Source organism: Pteropus vampyrus, unplaced genomic scaffold (genome assembly GCF_000151845.1).
Source record: "Pteropus vampyrus isolate Shadow unplaced genomic scaffold, Pvam_2.0 Scaffold410, whole genome shotgun sequence".
Classification (NCBI taxonomy): Eukaryota; Metazoa; Chordata; class Mammalia; order Chiroptera; family Pteropodidae; genus Pteropus; species Pteropus vampyrus.
The window spans coordinates 1006149-1025556 of NW_011889191.1; the positions used below are offsets into that span (position 1 = coordinate 1006149).

The following is a 19408-nucleotide window of genomic DNA, read 5'->3' on the forward strand; positions in this document are numbered from 1 at the left end:
TAGGTAGTGCTCACTATAATACTGCCAAGTGTAAACCAAGCATAGGATCTACCCATAATTGTTGACTAAGTGAATGAATGCTGATTACTACTACCTTAGCTCTCAAAAAAAAACAAAAAAAAAACAAAAAAAACCCAGACTCCTCTAGTTTTCAAAAGTATATCTGACCTCTTTTCAAATATATTACAAGTTCATTCTTTAGATATGTGCTTACTTGTGAATCAAAATCCTTCCAGCCTAGTAGATTCGTAAGTATTTCTGAAGATGAGGGGTGAAGAATTTCAGGTCTACCGAAATATAAAAGAAAGCCTGTACTTCTGATGAGTAGCATGTAGGACACTTCCTTCCTGCAGCCATGTTTAGGAATGGAAAAGTTTTGCTAATCCTTTTGTTAATTTTGTACCTGAGTTCTCATCGCGCCTTCCCTCCCAATGATTGCATACCTGCTAAGAGTAGGTTCAACAACCTTCATAACTGAGTCAGAATAATACCAAATTATTTACAAATCTAAGGTATTTTCACAAAAAAATTGAATGTTTTTACAAATGTACTACACTTTTTTTTTTAATAAAAAAGCAACCGTTTGCCTTTCCGTTGAGTAACAAGCTTACCACTATTATGCCCAGAATTACTGATTCTGCAGTACTGATAACTGTTAACACGTTCGTGTTAACTGATGGAATAATTTTATTTAAAATATCTCAACATAGTTGCCTACCCTGGAATAGGTATAAAATCAAATGACGACTCAATGGTATACTGATTTGACGGCTGTTCTAAAGTAGTGGTTGCTGAAACAAATTAAATTATAGGCACTTAAACTTGGAATCGCAATCTCCACTAAGTACGTATATTTTATTTAATTCGTGTAAGAGAAATGTGAATTGCTCTTAGATTCAATTAAGAAAAGAAATTAAGTGCTAAGCTGGGCACTGATGTCCCTGGTTAAATCTAACCACAGAAACTTTTCCTCCTGTGTAATAACAATGACCACTTCATAAGAAACTAGCATCCCACAAAAACAATCAGGAAAATGCTAATACGGAAAGATGCAATCTATATGTCAATCACAGAAGTACTTTTCTTTAAAAAAAGCTAAGTACAAAAATGCAATTTAAATGACACTTGGCATTTGACATACCAGTGATAGAAATGTCCTATTTTTTTTCTATTCACTAATGTGGTAAACACAATTAAATATCCTGTTTACCACATTAGTCCAATACAACTACTATCTATCACTCCCAGGAGGAAGAGCTGCTGAAGCTACCAAGAAGGCAAGCGAGAACTGAAGGCTGAGGCTGATAAGGTCCCTGGGCTCTGCCAGGATTCATGACTGTGAGCTGCCCAAAGACTCTCTCTCTCCTCTGGAGAAGAGGGAACCACGACAGAAAGACATGCAGCAACAATACAAATAACAAGTTCCTGAGCAAAACTAGGTTCTCAGAGAGAAAGGAAAGTACTCACTCCTGTGAGTATTTCCTTCAAGTTTCCTTGAACACAGAGGTGCTGCCAAGTAGCTGAAGAGGTGAACCAAGTGCTACCTACCTACTCAAAGTTATGAATGCACTACTCAGAAACCAATAAAAATAACAGAATACAGATAACAATGATACACTGTCGAAGATCATTAAAACTAGTTCATTTTTGTAAACAAGACAACAAAACAAACACACTTTACATGAGAATAATCAAGGAAAAAATAAAGATAGCATTGTTATACATCATTGTTATACATCAAACTACACACACAAAAACAAAAGCGTAGAGAATAATGAACCAACAAGATAAAAAAATCTTGGCCCAGTAAAAAACCTCATGGAGCAGACTGATACCACTTTCTCATACCAGCAGGACATATTGCTTAGAAGAAATAAACTTCTAGTCTATTTATGTCACTACGTTCTGCCTAAAACAAACAAACAAACAAATAATGTTAAAAAAAAAATGGAACTGCAAATTTTAATTGAATTTGGTTATCTCTGTTAAGAACAAAAAAATAAAACTGGATCCCTACCTAATATAACACACAAAAACTAATTTTCTCATGGATTACAAATGTAACAGGCAAAGCTTTAAACAGTTTTTTAAAAAAAAAATCTTTATGACCTGAGTATGTAAGAACTTTTCATATTAAAACACAAGAAGCCTAACCATAAAAGAAAATGATAAATTCTACTACAAAGTAGCCACAAAATCTCTATGGGAAAAATATTGTATCCCAACAACAGATGAGAACTTAAAATCCTATCCTTTATTAGGCATTGATTTCCAACAATTAACGTGAAAAACATCCAGAAGAAAAAGGGAAAAATTAAATGAGTAGGTAAAAAAAATGAGAATACAGTATTTTAACTAGGATGGCAAAGGGAATTTGTGGCCATATTTAAAACCTACATGTTAAAATTAACTTTTATTCATCAAAAGATAGCATAAAGTGACAAAACAAACTACAACTAAAAAGTGATATTAGCAACACAACCAACAGAGAATTGTTAACTGTATTACATAAAAACCTACAAAATCAGTTTAATTCAAATTTTTATTAGGCAATGATACAAATAGGCATTTCATAGAATTTCACAGAAAACTAAACGTGTTACAGGAGAAAAAAGACATAACATTTCATTAATAATCAAAGAAACAGAACTAAAATACTACACACTAGATTGACAAAAATTAAGAAATTACTTAACTAAGTGCTGATGAGTATTTCAAACAGCAAAAACTCTTGTGCACTATTGGTAAGAACATAAATTGAAACAAAATGTTGGAAAATAATTTAGTATTACCTAGTAAAATTTAACACACTCTTCTTAGATATATACTCTCCAAAACTCGTGCATACATGCACCAAAAAATAAGTACAAAAATAGTCAAGGTAGCACTGCTCTTGAAGTCAAAAACTTTAAAAGATAAAAAGGAATATATAAACATATGCAACAGTATTGGTAACATTCAATATTAATTTCAAATATAAATTTTAAAAAGTCAATCCAAAAAGATAAAAAATATAAAAGTTCTCCGTGGTTCAAAATTAATTATCCTTAAATTTCACACAATTCCTCCAAAATTTTACATATATTTGTTTTTTAATATTCATTAAAGAACATCTACAAAATATTCTTGCTAAAAACTGAACCTGAATCTGATCAAGCCTTATCTAACTGCAAATTTACAGGAAATATAGAGGATATGAAGAACATTTGGAAGACAATTCAGAGGTATAATCAGCAAAATCAACTAAGTACGATTTCAGAAAACTGAAAAACTAGATGACCCAATTTCTCTAACAAAGAAAATCAAGAAAGGGAAGAGAAAAGGTAAACTGATTTATAGATAAAGAGACTTAAAAGACATCAACCAAATCAACATGCTGCCTTTCCTTGGTTCCTGATTCAGAAGAAAAAAAAAGTAAAAGACATTTTTGAGGTAACTAGGAAATTTTGACTACTGTTTGGGGATTAGATGACATTAAAAAATTATTTTAAATTTTATTAGGTATGATAATGGTATCAATGTCATCTTCAAGAGACTATATCTTTTATGAAGATACACACTGAAGTACTTGAGAATATGATCTCTGAGAGTTCCTTTAACATTCTCCATTAGGAAAGAAAAAAAAAGTGTAGAGGTGGCCCTTGAATAATCAGGGGTTAGGGAACTGACTCGCTTGTGCAGCCAAAATTCTACATATAACTTTTGACTCTTCAAAAATGTTAAGTCTCTCAGTATCTAGGGATTTGTTCTAGGACCATCACTTGTGGATGCTCAGGTTTCCCTATATAAAATGGTGTAGGTTGATGCATACTCAGCCCTCTGCATCTGCAGACTCCTAACCATGGATTAAAAATGGTACAGGTAGTTACTGAAAAAACTCCATGTGTAAGAGGACTTGCACAATTCAAATCCGTGTTAAGGGTTAACTGTATTATTAAACCACTGACACACTTTCATTTATCTTCAAAGTTGTATAATAACGTTTTAAAAATGAAAAAGATATAGATTAAAAAATTGTAAAAGACACAAATATTGTTAAAACATCCATACTACTCAAAGAAATCTACAGTCAACGTAAACCCTATCGAAATTCCAGTGTCATTTTTCATAGAACTAGAACAAACAATCTTAAAATTTGTATGGGATCACAAAGGTCTCCAAAAAGCCAAAGCAATATTGAGAACAAAGCTGGAGGCAGCACACTTCCTAATTTCAAACTATATTACAATGCTACAGTAACCCAAACAGTATGGCACTGATATAAAAAGACACATAGATCAATGGAACAGAATAAAGAGTTCAAAAATAAACCCATGCATATATGGTCAATTAATTTACAAAACAAAGGAGGGAAGAAAATACAATGGAGAAAGGTAGTAACTTCAAAAAATGGTGCTGGGAAAACTAAACACCACATGTAGAAGAAAGAAACTAGACCACTATTTTACACCATATACCGAAGTCAACTCGAAATGAATTAAAGACTTAAATTTAAGATGTGAATCCATAAAACAACTATTAAAAAAAGCAGGTGGTAAGCTTCTTGGCACTGGTTTTGGCAATGATTCTTTGGATTTGACCTCAAAAGCAAAGGCAACAAAAGCAAATATAAACAATTAGGACTATATCAAACTAAAAAGCTTCTGAATGGTAAAGGAAACCATCAACAAGATGGCAACCTAAGAAACAGAAGAAAATACCTGCAAATCATATATTTGATAAGAGATTAATACAAAAAACATATTAAAAAACTCATAAAACTCGGAAAAAAATAAACAATGCACCTTTAAAATCAAGTAGACAGAGAAAGTGAATAGACATTTTTACAAAGATGACATACAGATGGCCAACAGGTATAAGAAAAAGCGCTCAACATCACTAATTGTCAAAGAAAAGCCAATAAAAAAACCACAATAAGAGATCACTTCACACGAATAGCTATTAACAAAAACAGAAGAAACAGTAAGTGTTGATGAGAAATCTGAAAGTAAAACATAATTTTCTAGAAAAGTACTGAATAACTGAATAAACCAATAACTTTGGAAGAAATAAAACTATTTGTCAAATAAGTATCCCTCTTTTACACCCTACATATATATATATATATAAGGGTAAAAATGATGGGAAGCACATACAATGCTGCTTAGCTTTGGTAAAATTCCTGGTGATTTAACTTATTTCCCTTTTTGCATAAAGCACTTAATTCTCTGCATTAAGCCTGTCTTTTATAATTAGAGATTAAATCAAGGGAAAAAAGAGAAAATTCTTCAAAGAAATATAGTTCTCTGCCTTTGAGCTCAAGCACTGCCATATATTACTTTATTGATAAAGCAAATGCAATGCTCCCTCAATTAACTTAGAAATTTAGTGCAATTATAATCAAAACTCAAAAAATCTTCAAGGAAATTACCCAACTGATCTTAACAGACATACGGTATACAGTAAACGCCAAGACAATTCTGAAGAACAAAGTTGTGAAATTCCAAGACTTACTGTGATGCTACACTAAATTAAGACACTGTGGTATTCATACAGAAATAGACTAACAATGAAACAGAACAGATAACCCAGAAACAGTTCCATGCACATATGGAAACCTGACAGCTGACACTGCAGATCAGTAGGAAAAAAATTAACTATTCAACTGAGTTGCATAAGGGAAAAATTATTAAAACTTTACCATACACCACACAAAAATTCAGTTCCGAATAGACTGAGGCCTTAAATGTAAAAATCAAAACTTTTAATTTCAAAATAAAATCTACAAATAATATAAAACTTTCAGTTAAATATTTTTTAAAACTAAAACATAAATGTGATGTTAAAACTTCCAACTGCTATTCCTCAATGTAAAAAAGCCACAGTCAGAAAGGAGTTATCTGTAGCATGTATAATTAACAAAACTTTTAACATAAAAACTCCTAGGAATCAACAAGAAAAAGACAAAAACTACATTAAAAAGAAAAATGGATAGACGATATGAATGGGCATTTAAAAGAAAAAAAACATGAATGGTCAATTAAGAAAATATAACATTACTACTCAGGGAATTCAAATTAAAACGAGATACCATTCACATATACAACATTAAAAAGTTCAACAGTGTCAATTATCAGAGAGGATATGTAGAAACAGGAATTCTCATATACTGCTAACGGAGTATAAATTGGCAAAGCCACTTAGGGAAGCAACATGTCAATATCCATTCAACATGAAACAGACAACCTATAATCCAGCAATTCTACTTCTAGAGAAACTCAAACTTTGACATAATGAAATATGCAAAATGCTCATGGCAATTTGTAACAGGAAAAAATAACCTTGTAGTTGTCAACAGGGTAATGGTATATTCATATAATCATATACTATATGGCAATGAAAATGAATGAATTTGAACTATATATAAACATAGGTTAAGAAACAATCACTGAACATAAAAGCAAATTACAGAAGACATACAGCATGAAAGCAAATATATATCATTTAAACAAGTAAAACAAAACCATATATGCTTAAGATAAAAAATATAAATACATATAACGAAAGTATAGATAATTCCACAGAAGTAAGGGTGAGGTATATGCAGGGTGTTTATGTCCCCCTAAAATTCATAAGTTGAAGCCCTAATCCCCAATGTGATGTTATTTGGACATGGGGCCTCTGGGAGGTAATTAGGGTTAGATTAAGTCCAACTTCCTATCACCCAAAATTCTACTTTTAAAGGCTCAAAGGAATCCTCCACAGCTCCTAATGCCATTAAATTGAACTGACTGTGTCCTACTCTTATTTTTTTCCGACTTCTTTTGGATTATACATCTTTAATTTCGATCACCCCATCCCCAATTATTTTAAAAGTTAGACATCCTATCCCTACTTTTACTGTGCTCACTCTTTTATTTTAAAATATAAAAATCTGATTCACTTTAGATTTGAAATTCCTACCCTCCAGAAAGGCATGGTTCAAAAGAAATGTAATGTGAGCAACACATGTAACCTTGTTTTTCAGTAGCCATATTTTAAAAAGTTAAAAGAAAAAGGTTCTACAAATGTATTTTATTTAACTCAATGTTATCATTTAAATGTATAAATATAAAAATTACATTTTTAATACTATATCTTAAGAATATGTGTATACTTTACAATTAAGAGCAGATCAATTTAGACTAGCCACATGTGAAGTGTTCAACAACCACACAGACTAATGGCTACCATAACTGACAACACAGCTCAAAACAATACTTAGAACTCTAGTTACTCTGCCATTCTTACATGTTGCTATAATTTAGTATGTTTAGTTCTATTTTTTAAACTCCCTATCAATCACTGCTTATATTTATTTTCTTATACATTCAGTATTTAAAATCTATCTACAGGCTTACCAATTTCTTGGTTAACCTTACTTCTACCTCAGACATCCTTTCTGGAGTCACTGGCCTTCTTACTAAAGTACAACCTCTAGACATTCCTATAGGGGGGTCTGTTGATAATTTTTTTTAATTGCCTTTGGGGGCGGGATTATTTCTAAAACAAACAAAAAAAGTCATTATTTTGCTCTTCTTAGGGATAAGTTAGCCAACTATGAGATGACAGGTGGACAATTACTTTCATTCAATGCTCTGAAGATACTATTCCACTATCTTTTGGATGCCCGTGTTGCTGAAGAAGCGTTTTGTGTCTTTCCAGTTCTTACTCCTTCTTAGGGAATCTGATTTTCTCCGGCTGCTTTAAAGATCTTCTCTGTGTCTTTAGTGTTCTGCTCTTTCACTAAGACTTATCTAGGTTTTCTTTTGAATCTTAAATCTAAGAATTCATGTAGTTCAGCCATTTTAGAAAAATGTTCAGTCTTTTGCTTTTCAAATTTTGCTTCTCTATAATATTTAATTTCTCTTTCTGGAACTGTAATTAGGAATTTGTAGAATTTAACTTCCTTTACTCCATCTCTTTTAACCTATTTTCATCTTATTTTTGCTCTGTGCTAAATTCTGAGTAATTTTTATTTTTTAGTTCACTAATTTTCTTTTTAGTGCCATCTGACCAACTATTTTTAACCCGGCCTCCATGCTCTCTTAAAAACTTATTTACTGATTTCCATTAAAGTGCTCCTTCCAAATCAGATTTACAAACTGAAGAACTACAATAACCACCATTATCATCATTTGATAATGAGCACCTATGTGCCATTCTGTGCTATCTTTCATAGGTTATTCTAACTAATCTTCAAAAAAACTTTTGAAGTAAGTCTTACTAATTACTAAGCCCATTTTAAAAACTGTGAAACTGAAACTCAGAGGTTATCTTATTCAATGTTACAGGGGCCATCCCTAGTCTGTTAATTCTAAATCACATGCTCTAAAGTTGACAAGACCTCCACTGAAAATACATTCTTGTCCACTATCAATAATTCCAATTTATGTTAAATTTTAATATTGTATTTCTATTATGTGCACTTTAAGATATATTTCTTTGTAGATATCTTTTAAGAATACTGAGGGACAGATGTTTACCAAGGGACTATGACAAGCACAAACAAGGCAAAGAAAAAGCTATTACACAAAATATTCTTGGGAATAACACCACAGACATGCCAAAAAAAAAAAAAAAAAAAAAAAAAACAAACAAACAATCAGACATCTTAAGTCTTCTACTGGAAAAACGTATCATCACTTATAAAATATTACCAAAATAGACAAAAAGAGAATCTGAAAGTCTCCAGGATCCAACTACCAATTGACAGTTATATGAAGAACGTATTAAAATATATCAGAATACAATCAGTAGATGCAGACTGTGGGGGCGACTCTGTAAAACCAACAGCCAGTTTTCTTCAGAAATAAAATGGAATTAAAAAACCCAGACGGGGATGAAAAAACTCGTATATCACAAGAAATTAAGAGGCATATTGATCTAGCATTGAACATGTTGATCTTTTTCTACCCTGATCCTGCCCTACTTAAAAATAAAAAACTTTATAAAAATACTATGACTTTTATGAGACAAAAATTTTAACACTGCGCTTGATAACGTTCAATAATTGATGTTGTTTTGGTGTCCTAACAGCATTGTGATTTTATTTCTTGAAAGAAAGACAGACAGAGAGAGACAGAGACCTTATCTGTTAAAGAGACCCACTAAAACATTTACGAATAAAACAATATATCTGGAATTTATCTTGAAATACAGGAGAAAAGTGGAGTGTGGAGACTATAAATTGTAGCAATGACTTACTGGTTAATGACTGTTGAGAATGAGTAACAAATAATGGTTTATGATATCATTATCTTTTTTCTAAGTTCAAAATTCACCACAGTAGTTATTTAAAAAAAAAAAAAAATCACTGCTCAAAAACACATACCTGTCATGACTCTTTGTGATACTTTATTACTTTTGGAGTAAAAATATTACCTCGCCACTTTAGCCCCTAAAGCAGTACATCTAAAACTAAATTAAGAAAGCTATTACAATTTATCAACACATACAAACCATATAAGAGATTAAAATAGTTAAAAATTATAGAGGCTTATAGTGCTCCACGTAATACCAAAGTTCATCTTTTTGGAGCTCAGTTTCCACATTCTAAAGACAGCAAGAAAATGAGCTACTTTTATGTATGGAAATGTACAGGTATACAGAATAGTGCCTACCCACAGGAAGTACAAATTCCACAACCTGCACTTGAGGCCTTCTGCAACACACCTGCCACCCTATCTTTCTTCTCACATCCATATACAAACCCTATCCTATAAATGACGAAGTATTCAGCACACTGCTCAATTGCTGTGAATTTGTGCTAGCCAATAGAAACAATTTTGACCACATCATTCTCTCATCGTCTACAGGCAGACCTCAAAGATGTTGCAGGTCAGGTTCCGGACCACCGCAATACTGAGTTGTAATCTTCGTAACATCTACGGGGTGCAATAAAGTGGAGCATAATAAAATAATGTATGTCTGTGCTGCTCGCCTGCTCTCCCAACCTATTTACAAAGCACAGATTACAACCAACTACTTTCATGAAATCTATTCTGATCCTACCAACCAAAACTACTCTCTCCTACTGTAGCCATACAGCACTTGCTTGCGTGTAATTATCTCTTTAACTAGATGAGGTCCTAGAAGACATAGCTCTCTTGGATCTCCAGCACAAAAGTTTTGTAATAAATAAAATAAAAATAAATATAGCACTGTGGTATTTATCTTTTTATTGATAAATAGCTCATGAAATTATAAACACATTGAAGCCAAAGACCCTTCAAGAGTCACTAAATATTTACTGAGTATGTACTATTTATCATGTACTATTGGTACCAGAGGAACAATAAAATAAAGGCTGTGTCCTCAAGGAGCATCTACTGTCTCAGTGTTTTGAATCACCAGTTTCTAACAAAGTACTGACATTTAGGAGACACTATAAAGGTCTGTAATCATGCAAATCTTCATTTCTTTAAAATGACTTTTTCCTTCTCTTTCTCCTTGATTCAAACTGGACTTGTACTCACTTGCTTCTTTTTTTTTCCTTATCCTTCCACCTTCGCCCATACTGCATGTCCACTCCCTTAATCATTAAGCCCTTAGGACATCAGATTCTGGTCAGCATCAAACTTAGGAACAAAGCCTCGGGTCTGCTGACCACGAAAACAGTTTTTGTCAAACTAAAGATAACATCTTGACCTCAACTGAGTTTCATCTTTAGACTCCTATAGGTGGAATGACCCTACTGGTCACAACCTCTTCAAATCAGACAGAACGATGCCACAAACGATGAAGAACTGATGCAATGATCAACTGCCTCCCACCCTAACACCGATCAATCAATCAGTAGAGCCCAGGATCCCAACTCCCTTAGCTACCATGATATTCCCTAGAGGCCATCAAGGAGCTACATCTTTGAGTGTTAGCTCACCTGGTACCATTTCCTTAAATAAACCTTTCTTTTCTGCAAACCCCTGTTCATACCTCATTTGGCTTTGATGTGCACAAATAAATTCCCTTTAGTTTGGTAACAATTTGAAATCCTAATACAAATACTATAGCAAGCATTATGTAGTGTTTTAAGAAAAAATCAAAATCTAAGAACCCAACAGTTCTTAATAACATATATTATAAACAACCAGTTATGTTCAACTATTACAAAGTTAGGTTTAGTATTATTTCATTGTAATTACATAAAAAAAGGCAATGATGGCGACTTCAATATCCATATCACAACTTAAATTATGCATTCAGCAATTTATAACCAGTGCTTTTACAATACTAATGAAATCCAACTTGAAAAAAGCTAACAACTTATTTTAACAAATAGATCCTTTTTTAACTGTCCAGTTATAAAGGCTTCTTTAGTTAACTTACTAAAAAAAAAAAGAAACTGCTACAAATTTCACCATTTTTAAAATTTGCATTCCAGAAGTCAACATTTTACCATATTGAGTATCATCTTGTACTATTCTGCAATTATTTCATGCATTTGTCTTCCCAAACAAAAGGTTCATTATTTCGCAAGGATTTCACACTGGCAAAATGATTAAGAGTACAGAAATGAAATCCTAAAGTTAATTATAAATTACAAAGGATGTAAAAAAAAAATTTTTTTTTAAATTCATCAAATTTCCATTCATTTTGTAGTGTCAGTGAGATAAACAAAAAGGAGTAAAATCAATGAGATCTGAATACAGCAAATTTTATAAGAGCATTAAAAATGAGATTTCAACATATCCTAAAGCTGTAAAATTTGGGTAATCTATATGTAGTACAAATTAGTTAACATTAACTGAGGACCTAGTTCGAAGAAAACTTTTTATGCATAATCGCACTTACTTTTCAAGTATCGGACAAATAAAATTAAATTATAGCACTGAATTCAAGTATACCTATACGCCCAAAACTACACACACACACACACAAAATCAAAAAATAATAAACTGGAAGGAAAAAAGAACTACAATGCATTTGAATCAATTTTCTTTTTATATAGAGTTGTAGTAAATGATATAAACGATCATTAAAATAGGTCACATATATACAGAGGCAGTTGAAAAGAAAAGAAATATAATCGAAAATTTTATATCTCTCCCATTTCAAAATATAAATTATAAAACACTTTAAGCCTAAAATTAGCTGATGTTCTAAATTTTTATAAAACCCAGAAGTGGTTAGGGCGTGGAGAAATAGACACCCCCATACACAGTTGTGGAAAACAAATTAGTAAAGTATCCTTTAGCATTGTTTTTCATAAACTGTAAATTTCATTTTTACTTCTATTTTATATATTTCCATACTTTTTAAGAGTAATAATCAGACCAAAATGTCCATCAGTGCAGTAACTAAACTGTAGTGTATCCATACAAAAAAGAATGAGGTAAATCCATAACTGCAGAGACCATGTTATGTAATTAAAAAAAACCGCTGACTTCTACTACCAATCAAGATGGTGTTACACGGGGCCAGACTACCCTACTAAAATAAAAATAATAATAATAAAAAATTCACAAATATATAGAATGGTTTTCAAGACTGCTGGACATTAGACAATGATGGACAATGAACCCTAAGCATCAGAAAACAAACAAGTTGAGTCCATGATTGTCCCAGCTTACTCTCTTGAGACAAAGTCCAGGCCATGAAACAGCTCAGATGGAGAAACCAGGCCAAACTTCAAAACTTTCTAGTTAAGAAAGAGTCAAGAGTCCAAAGAGACCAAAGCAACTAAAGTTTGTATGGCAGAGTACCAGAGAAGAACTGCAGAGAGAACTGCAGAATCTGCAGAGACTCCTCCAAGTATTCAATGCACATACATAACTCTGAAATGGGTAATGTAGAAAATATTTTTAAAAGATAACTGGTTGTTTAAACAAACAAAAAGAATGGAGAATTTATAACAAATGCAGGAGTAAAATGTATAACAATAGCACAAAGGCCAAGAGGGGAGAAGTATTCTAATATTCGCATAATACATGTAAAGAGGCATAAATACTCCTCAGGGAAAACTGTGGTTAGAGATGTATGCTATAAATCCTAAAACAGTCAGTAACATAAGAAAACAAAGTTATAAGCTAATAAGCTAACAAGAGATAAAATGGAATAAAAAAATAATTTAAAAAAGCAGAAAACAAAAAAGGGAACAAAGAACACAAGGGACAAATAGAAAACGAAAAGCAAAGTGGTAGTTTTAAAGCTAACCATACTGGTAATAACATTAAATGGGTACAGTCTTAACAACTAAAAGAGGGTATAAGATTGGATTTAAAATTCAAGACCCAACTTGATGCTATCTACAAGAAACATACTTTAAGGACACAAAAAGGATGAAAACAAGAGAATGGAAAAAGATATACCATGTGAACTCTATTCAAAAGAAAGATGAGATGGCTATATTAATATCAGAAAAAGTAGATTTTAAAGCAAAGAATACTGCCGAGGATAAAACTGGTCATAATAATAATAGGGCCAATGTATCAAGAGGACGCAGTAATCCTAAGTATAAAACCTGGGGGGAAAAAAGCAAAAACTGGTACAACTCCAAAGAAAAACGGACAAATGTATAGCATAAGTGGAGATTTCAATATCCTGTTTTCAATAAATGATAGGACAGAAAATCAGAAAGGTTAGATTACTTGAACAGTATCAGTAAACATGATCTAATTGGCATTTATAGAATATACCACTCAACAACAGCAGAATACACATCCCTATCAAGTGCAATTAAAATTAACAGAATATCAATTTGTACTATAAAACAAGTCTCAAATTTACAAAGGTTCAAGTCTTAAAATATGTTCTCTAGTCATAATGGAATTAGAAATAAAAGAAATATATATGGGAAACTCCAAGTATTTGGAAGTTAAATAACGTACTTCTTAATAACTCATAGGTCAAAAAAATAAAAATTAGAATGTATTTTGAACTAAATAAAGTATGTCAAAATTTGAGGGATGCCATAAAAGTAGTACTTAAACGGAAGTATACAGCAATAAACTTCTATATTAGAAAAAGTATCAAGTCAATAACATCGACTTCAATGTTAGCTAAGTATAAAAAAAGCAAACTGAATACAAAGCAGTAGAAAAAAAGAGAAATCAATAAAAAAAAAAAAAGAGAGAAAACGCAAAATCAAACGCTGATTTTTGGATTATTTATATTACTAAAATCAATAAACCTCTAGCCAATCTGATGAGGGAAAAAAGAGAAAAGACACAAATTATCAGTATCAGGAATGAGAGAGTTGACATCATTATAGATTTTATATATATCAAAAGTATAAAAAGGTAATATTATGAACTCTATGCAAATAGGTTCAGCAACTTTGATAAAACAGACTCATTCTATAGAAAACACAAATTCACTTAAAAAGAAACAGATAACCGGAATAGTCCTATGTCTATTAAATAAATTGAACATGTAGTTTAAAACCTCTTCACAAAAACAAACACCAGGCCCACACAGCTACACAGGTGAATTATACCAAACATTTAAGAAAGAATTCATATCATTTAGGGTGCTCATCCTAACATCAGGAACAAAGTAAGGATGCTTGTTCTCATCACTTATATTCAACATTGTACTAGATGTCATAGGCAATAAAAATGGCATACAGACACAAAAGGAAAAAGTCTGTGAAGAAAATTTGATGGCATCTACAAAAAAGCTATTAAATCTAACAAGTGAGTTTGGCAAACGTGTAATGCAAGAGCAATATGCAAAAATAATCTATATTTCTATATACCAGTAACAATTGGAAATTGAATTTTTAAAATATCTACAACAGCAACAGGAAACACTATATAGGGATGAATCTGACAAAAATATACAAAGTCTGTACACTGAAAACTCAAAACAATGCTGAAAGAAATTAGAGATCTAAGTAAATATGTATTAACGGGTGAGAAACTCAACACTTGTCAATTTTCCCCAAGTTGCTCTATAGAGTCATTAATTCCAATAAAATCCCATCAGGTTTTGTAGACACTAACTCATATGAAAATGTAAAGGACCCAGAAGAGCCAAAACAGCTTTGAAAAAGAACAAAGCTCTACTTGAATTCAAGACTTAACATAGAGCTACAGTAATTAAGACGATATGTTTTTGGCTTCTAGGTAGATAAAAAAAGAGTCAGTGGAAAAGAATACAGTACAGAAATAGAATCAAACAGACATACATAATTGATTTTTGACAAAAGGTGCTAAGCCAATTCAAGGAAGAACGGATAGTCTTTTCAACATACGGTACTTTTAGGAAAAGTAGATGTCCATACCCAACACCGAAAAATGTTGATTCAGACTTTGTACCATATTTTAAAAATTTACTCAAAAAGAGTTCAATGTAATGCCAAAAACTAAAAAATTTCTGTTGGAAAACAAAAGAGAAAATCAGGTTAGGCAAGGATGGCTTTGATATGACACCAAAAGGGTGATCCATACAAGAAAATCATTAGTAAGCTTAAGTTTATCAGATTTTAAAACTGCTGCTCTTCAAAAAGCACTGTTAAGAGAATGAAAACACAAGTGCCAGAAAATATTCTAAGGACCTGTAACCAGACTCAGTAATAAAGAACCCAATTTAAAAAGTAGGCAAAGAGATTTAAACCCTTTGGTGTGGAAATCTCATGCTCTGTGGGTGGCTATGTAAAATGGTACAACCACTTTGGAAAACAGTTTGCAGTTTCTTAAAAAGCTAATGATAGATATGCCTACCATATGTTCCAGGCATTCCAATCATAGGTATTTCCCCATGAGAAATGAAAACATTTGTTCAGACAAAGATTTGTACAAGAATGCTCACAGCAGCTTTATTTATAATAACCCCAAATTGGAAACATCCCAAATATCCATCGAGAGTTGAATGAACAAAGTGTATATACCTATACAATATACTAAGCAATAAAAACGAATGGACTATTGATATATAACATGGGTAACTCTCAAAATAATTATGCTGAGTAGAATAAGCCAGACCCAAAATGGACATATGCTGTACTATTCTATTTATTTAAAATTCTAAAAAATGCAAACTAATCTATAGTGATAGAAAGCAGATCAGTGGTTGCTTGGGGAAAGATGGGAGGGATTACATAAGGTCAAAATTATAATTTTGGGGTTGACAGACGTTCATTATCTTGATTGTGGTAATGGTTTCATAGGTGTATACGTATGTCAAAACAGGGTATACTTTAAATATAGTTGATAGTAAATATCTCAAAAAAAGCTTTTTTTTTTTTTAAAGGCAAGGCAAGATACAGGCCAGCACACATAGCATTAATCCATTTGCATAAACAAACAAGGATGTCCATACATGGGGTAAACATAAACAGTTCAGAAAAAAATGCACCAGAAATATTTTAACATAATACCTACATGTGAGAAACAGAACTGAGAATCAGTGAGAAATACTTTGCACTCTGAACTTTTTAAAACCATATATATTACTTTTATTTTTAAAAAATTAGGAAAGCTTAATTATTTGTACATAGGTCTGACGCCAAAGCAAAAATTCTTAACCACTATTCCAGAAAATTATATAAAACATAACTTTAGTTATTCAAACTTTTGTATTACACGATGGGCAAAAAATGGTAAGCAATTATTTTTATATCATTTTCTAATATTTTCTCCTCAAACTACTAATACAGAAAACTGGTATAACCAATAAACCATATCTGGACATCCTACACCGTGTCTCTTTTCTCTCTGCCTTCTCATTCTGGGTCTTCTCTAGTTCATTCTATCAAATTACTTATCTGTCTAGTAATAGACATCTCAGACTTGTATCATTTATTCTTTTACAAAATTCACTTTCAGAGAATATGTTTGGATGGTAACAACAATACCTATATCTTGCACTTTTGAGCAATTCCCCATTTCAAATCCTACATCTATCTCACCTTAGAAAATAATACTGCCAAATAATGCCCCCTGCCAAAAGCTCATTCTTTCACCACCAATCTACATAATATGAACTTAACAAATATGTCTATTAAAGCACAAAGTATCTGGACCACCATAAGGCAGAGGACAGAAAATAACCAAGGAAACACAAAATACCACCAAAAGTATTTTAAAGACTATCACATTGTTACGAATGAAATTTTAAAGTTCTAAAAAATATCCTGAACAGTCAGCATCACCTCTCAAGATTCACACTTGGAGGAAGAATGTCACTGCATCCAACAAGTATTTGAGTAGAGGTAAGTCCTCACTTAACTTCACTGATAGGTTCTGCAACTTTAAGCAACACATGTATAACACAAGCAATTTTGCCACAGACTAATTAATATAAACCAGGGTTAAGTTCTTACTGCATTTCAACATTATAACTAAACAAGATTATTCAAGGAATAGGCTGGGAAGATGTGCCAAGCTTGGAAAATATATAAGACAAGGACCATGCCCTAAAACGGTAGAGAGGCTTACAAACACGAAATTGTAATGCACCTTGATGTTAAAATATGAATTCAAGGAAACAAAAGGCCTACTCATTAGAACTAAGTTTTAAAGAATGAATAGTTTTCCTGGCCAAAAAGTGATTGAGGAAAAATTCCAAATAATCTCTACCATAAAGCCTATCTTCCTTTAATAAAAAGACAAACCAGCTCTTAACTTCTGACTCAAATTTGAAGCTAACTGTCTAAACAAGTTTATTTTCAAGGATCAGGGTAACAAATGTGGCTACTAGCAAAACTATCTTAGTCTTCATAAAAGTAAAAAGCCTTAGATTAATAAAATTATGATTTACATCAAATTACTTATCTACCCATTAAAAACCATAATTTCCCTCAGAAAACTGGGGTATCATTTTATATTCACAAGAAGCCATGTTTGAGAGCATTTTTAATTCCTTGAACACCATTCACACCTCCTTTAACATGTTATTGTCTGTCTTTCTAGAAAATCGTATGGTTGTTGTCTATTTAGGTTATAAACTATGTAATTCAACTTTAAAAATGAAATACTTTACACTTGGGTTTTGTTAGCTGTATTAGTTTTCAAAAGCTAAGTGAAAAGTTTCATTAATGATAATAGATTCAGCAATCCAGTTTCCATTAGTTTCAATCTTCTCCTACCTTCACACCAACAGCAACCTCAGTGACAATTCTGTAAAGAAAAAAAAAATAGTTTCAACCTCTTGTTATTCTTCTAATGGTCACTGAAACTTTTTAGGGTAGTTCATCATTCATTAAATCTTCCACTCACAATGCAGATGAAAAACAAATACACAGATAGTTGGTGGCACTTCTTTGTACTGTATCAACTTGGTTTTCTAGACTTTCAAAAGGGAAACAAAATTCACTACACTTATTTTTTTTATACTTTAAATAAAGAACAAACTCAAACATTATAATGTGATTTCTACAAAGCTAGTACACTTAGCTTATTAAAACTTAAATCGACTCTTTAGTAATCTTGAAAGAATCAGGGGACATGAACTGCAAGTGTTGCCATCAATATTTCCATACTGATATGGGGGAATAATGAACTTTATTTATGTTTAATCGGGAAATAATCTCTAGATAACCTCTGGGATAATTTTTAAAGTTTTTTTAACTTAACTTTTATATGATCTTCACTTACTATCTTTAAAAAACATCAAACTCCAGACGTTTAATCAAAATAAATTCCTATTTTACTTCTGACTCTTCAAATACTGTTACTGATTCTAGTACGTACTTTTTAAATGACACAGTTTTCACATTCCCCCACAAACGGGCTGATTACAGCCAGATTCTGGCCCTAAACGGTGCCTCCGTTCTGACAGAGTTCAATTATATTAAGAGCCTTCAGATGTGGTGCGTTAAGCTCCTGGGAGAGCCTGGTCCACATCATTGCCTCACTTCACTCAGCATCACTCTCTCCACTCGGCCGCTCAAAGATGCAGCACGGCTCTTGCTTTTTGTAGCTGTTTTTTGTTTCTCCAGAAACTGGTTAAAGTAGCTAAAAAAGACGGCCCTGTGTTGGCTATCTGCTCGTTTCCACCATGGCTGTTGGCCTTTGCCCATGTGACTTATGCCGACCACAAACACTTGGTGTTTTAGATGATTTAATTTCTGGGCCCTTGTGCCAAGCCTTGAATGTTCTCAGGCCCCACAAAAAGGCATTTTTCCGGCCTCCCGCCCCCACTACCAGACTCCAGTGAAAACAAAGGAGTGTGACATCCGCCCTCCCCCTTCCTCTGCCGCACGGCTCCCCGCCCCCTCCCCAGCGGCTCCCACTTGGCTTCGGCGGAGGCTCCCGCCACCCGCATCTCCCCCGCCGCGGTGGGCCGGGCGGCCAGGGACGGCTGGGAGGCACGGGGCGCCTCTCCCCTCGCCCCCAGGACCCCGCAGGCCTCTCTCCGCGGCCACCACGCTCGCTCGTCCAGGCGCCGCTCCCGCGGGTCCGGGTCCCAGGTTACGGATCGAAATGGCTCCTGGGGGGGGCAGGGC

At 33.0% G+C, this 19408-nt stretch overlaps 1 protein-coding gene across 7 annotated transcripts in view; it reads right to left on the minus strand.

Annotated features, from left to right (window-relative positions):
• Nucleotides 1-19127, minus strand: part of PTBP2 (polypyrimidine tract binding protein 2) — a 69167-nt gene extending 50040 nt beyond the window's left edge. For 3 of the 7 annotated variants that reach the window (XM_011380858.2, XM_011380856.2, XM_011380854.2), the window contains exon 1: nucleotides 18050-19125. The gene's annotated coding sequence lies outside the window, so the exon portion shown is untranslated. Of the gene's footprint in view, nucleotides 1-18049 lie in introns of all 7 variants that reach the window. The other 4 variants (XM_023523769.1, XM_023523768.1, XM_011380857.2 and 1 more) reach the window with 3 other exon arrangements.
• Nucleotides 19128-19408: the final 281 nt, after the last annotated feature.